Genomic DNA, 4,620 nt, shown 5'->3' on the forward strand with positions numbered 1-4,620 from the left:
CAAGCGTCTGTGTTTAGCGCCACCCGCTGGACTGGAGTGTGAAGCAGAGAGAGGAGGTTATTTTTTTAAGCCGATCTGCACAAATACAGGTGCATCTCAATAAATTAGAATGTCGTGGAAAAGTTCATTTATTTCAGTAATTCAACTCAAATTGTGAAACTCGTGTATTAAATAAATTCAATGCACACAGACTGAAGTAGTTTAAGTCTTTGGTTCTTTTAATTGTGGTGATTTTGGCTCACATTTAACAAAAGCCCACCAATTCACTATCTCAACAAATTAGAATATGGTGACATGCCAATCAGCTAATCAACTCAAAACACCTGCAAAGGTTTCCTGAGCCTTCAAAATGGTCTCTCAGTTTGGTTCACTAGGCTACACAATCATGGGGAAGACTGCTGATCTGACAGTTGTCCAGATTGTCCAGAATGACACCCTTCACAAGGAGGGTAAGCCACAAACATTCATTGCCAAAGAAGCTGGCTGTTCTGGCTGTTCAGTATCCAAGCATGCTAACAGAAAGTTGAGTGGAAGGAAAAAAAGTGGAAGAAAAAGATGCACAACCAACCAAGAGAACCGCAGCCTTATGAGGATTGTCAAGCAAAATCGATTCAAGAATTTGAGTGAACTTCACAAGGAATGGACACAGGCTGGGGTCAAGGCATCAAGAGCCACCACACACACACGTGTCAAGGAATTTGGCTACAGTTATCGTATTCCTCTTGTTAAGCCACTCCTGAACCACAGACAACGTCAAGAGGCGTCTTACCTGGGCTAAGGAGAAGAAGAACTGGACTGTTGCCCAGTGGTCCAAAGTCCTCTTTTCAGATGAGAGCAAGTTTTGTATTTCATTTGGAAACCAAGGTCCTAGAGTCTGGAGGAAGGGTGGAGAAGCTCATAGCCCAAGTTGCTTGAAGTCCAGTGTTAAGTTTCCACAGTCTGTGATGATTTGGGGTGCAATGTCATCTGCTGGTGTTGGTCCATTGTGTTTTTTGAAAACCAACGTCACTGCACACGTTTACCAAGAAATTTTGGAGCACTTCAAGCTTCCTTCTGCTGACCAGCTTTTTGAAAATGATGATTTCCTTTTCCAGCAGGATTTGGCACCTGCCCACACTGCCAAAAGCACCAAAAGTTGGTTAAATGACCATGGTGTTGGTGTGCTTGACTGGCCAGCAAACTCACCAGACCTGAACCCCATAGAGAATCTATGGGGTATTGTCAAGAGGAAAATGAGAAACAAGAGACCAAAAAATGCAGATGAGCTGAAGGCCACTGTCAAAGAAACCTGGGCTTCCATACCACCCCAGCAGTGCCACAAACTGATCACCTCCACGCCACGCCGAATTGAGGCAGTAATTAAAGCAAAAGGAGCCCCTACCAAGTATTGAGTACATGTACAGTAAATGAACACACTTTCCAGAAGGCCAACAATTCACTAAAAATGTTTTTTTATTGGTCTTATGAAGTATTCTAATTTGTTGAGATAGTGAATTGGTGGGTTTTTGTTAAATGTGAACCAAAATCATCACAATTAAAAGAACCAAAGACTTAAACTACTTCAATCTGTGTGCATTGAATTTATTTAATACACGAGTTTCACAATTTGAGTTGAATTACTGAAATAAATTAACTTTTCCATGACATTCTAATTTATTGAGATGTACCTGTACATGAAAAGGACTTAAAATGATAGACTCGCACGGTATTTAATCAGTAAAAACAGTCTTCGTGTGTGAGGATTAGAGGAGAAAAACGAGCGAATTATTAGTCAAATATTTTAATGAAAATCACACAACGTTGCAGCATTTAAATATGGAAATTAAGATCAATGAAAACATGTGACAATGATAAGACGTAGCCTAATTTAAAATAATAATAATAAAAAAAATAAACCCATGCACCAAATCTCGGGCAGATTATGTTTACATGTTAAAATTGAAATATATAGAACTTCTAAACACGTTGTCCCTGTAATGAGTAGCCTAATGAGGTAAATTTCAAATCTATTCATAAATGTGAATATAGATAAATAATAATGAAGTCTGACACAAGAAATATTGCTGGTGCTCTTTATTTTTTTTTAAGTTTTATGATCATTGTCAGTTTCTGTACATGAAAAACTGTAAAATGTTAATGATCTAATTACTCTATTACAATTAATGTAGTTATTAAAAAATCGAACTATATTAAGATTCATATGGACATGTTAGACTATGGTGTTGTAGTAGGATAGTTATTTACAGCGTTTTTGTATTATTAATGTTTTATCCATGTCACATAGTGAGAAATAACAGTATTGTCTTTCATTCGAACACTTAAAGGCTTTTATCATATATCCTGACTCAAATAATGTGTTTCTAACAGCAAACACTGAGAATAAAGTGAGATGATCTGCTGATGATCCTGAATGTCTTGTTGATGAGTGTTGATCGTCTGAGGCTCATCAATATTAACAGAGCTGCTGAAAAGACTCTTTATTTCATGTCAATAGTTCCTGTTTTCACCTCATTTATTATGCTGATGTCTTCAATGAAATGAGCTTTAAGTAGCAATTTACAGGAGATCTGGTGTCAATACTGAGGGTACAAATCTGTAGATGCATTTCTGTGTTTATGTTTTCAACTATTTTTCTTACCATTATTTATATTTGAGGGGGAAAAAAACAACAACATTATATCGTACTGTGAAAACGATCTTAGTAAGTGATTTTTTTATTATTTTTTTTATTTTGGCAGATAAGCTCCTCACATGCTGCAATTCAGCTTCAATGAAGCTCCTCCCACAAGAATCATATCATCAGTGAAGCTCCGCCCACAGTAATTCACCTATAAATGCTGGAATATCTCCATCAGTTTACAAGTGCAGACGAGCATCAAAGCATCAGGAAGAGCTGAAATCTGCAAAGACTGAGTTTATTAAAGAGGACAGAGAGAAGATGAGAGATCCAGAACCCTGCAGAATCAAACACACTGAAGATACTGAAGAACAAACAGGTTGGTTTCTATTTTTCTTTCTTTATTAAAGGGGTCATATGATGCTGCTAAAAATAACATTATTTTGTGTATTTGGTGTAATGAAATGTGTTTATGTGGTTTAAGGTTCAAAAAACACATTATTTTCCACATACTGTACATTATTGTTTCTCCTCTATGCCCCGCCTTTTTGAAACGCGTCGATTTTTACAAAGCTCATCGGTCTGAAAAAGCGAGGTGTGCTGTGATTGGCCAGCTATCCTGGTTATAACGCTTTAAGCAGATTTAGATTTGCTGTAATAGGAAAAAATCTTTAGAGCTCTGCAATAATATTGCTGAAGCTTCAAATTATAAGGCAGGGATCTTTTTCTGCCGTGACTAATTTTTTTTCAACTAGAGCTGCGATTTTTGTTGCATATGAGAAACTTCAAACGGCAAACGAAACAAAAGTGTAACAAAACAGCGCTACTCGTTTGAGCTGCTTATTAGCTCGGACCAATGAGTGCAGTGCAAACGCGTGCAAACTGATCAGAGCTCAGAACAGAACCAATGCTGATCTCGTGACACTGTACTGATGGGATATTGTTATATGTCAGAAAAACAAACTTTCCTGTCCTGTCAGCCGTTTTACTTCTGCTCACGGCGCACGCTCTTCAACTGTACGCGAATATGAGGCGCTCACTTCATAAATAAACAGCACTAGAAACTGCGAGCATACATCGTCAGTTAAGTCATGAAATTACCAAAATGGCGATTAAAACAGCAAAACTGTGCATGCATGTATGTTGCATTACATTTAAAGAACGTCTCTCAAATGCATGCAGCCTACTGAAATATTCTGCAATTTGAGATCACAATAGGGCGCAAGATGATAGGCTATGTATTTTTTTAATATATAATTTAATGCACAAGTAGGCCAAATGTGAGCACAGTGCAGTTAAATGTACTAGAAAATATGCGCTAATTTTTGTTAATTTGTAAAGTACGAAAATGAAAAGAAAATGAAACCATATTTAAATGCATGAAAAAAACTTATTTTACATTCTTACATTATTTTCCTTTGTACAGAGCTCGATTTAGGTATGACAAAAGTACTACAATGAATTCATTTTGACAACTTATAGAATGTTAAACATTGACTGATAACTTTTTTCAGAGTTAATTGATTATATAAAATTCAGTGAAGGTTGACTATAGTCATCTGCATGTCTTATCCATGAGTGGGCCTATGCTGTGATGGAGAACAAGCAATGGTGGAAACGCATGCAAGTATCTTCTGTTGCTTCCGAAGGGCAGTACTAAATGGAAAAAAATTATATTTCAGCAAAATAAGAACAATTGGGACATCTTCATCCTGTTCAAAAGTTTTCTTTTGGCTCTTAATGCATCGTGTTTCCTTCTGGAGCATCAGTGAATGTTTGAACCTTTTTTAATAGTTGTGTTTGAGTCCCTCAGTTGTCCTCAGTGTGAAAAGATGGATCTCAAAATCATACAGTCACTGCTGGAAAGGGTTCAATTATGCAAAAGATGCTTGAAAACTGAAGAATCTGCAGGAGCTGAAGGATTTTTCTGAGGAACAGTGCTCAGTTTAACTGTTCAGAACAAACAAGGGACTCATGAACAACCATCACAACACAAAAAAAAA

This window comes from Sinocyclocheilus rhinocerous, unplaced genomic scaffold, assembly GCF_001515625.1.
Source record: "Sinocyclocheilus rhinocerous isolate Xijiao unplaced genomic scaffold, SAMN03320098_v1.1 scaffold4823, whole genome shotgun sequence".
In the NCBI taxonomy this organism is placed as follows: Eukaryota; Metazoa; Chordata; class Actinopteri; order Cypriniformes; family Cyprinidae; genus Sinocyclocheilus; species Sinocyclocheilus rhinocerous.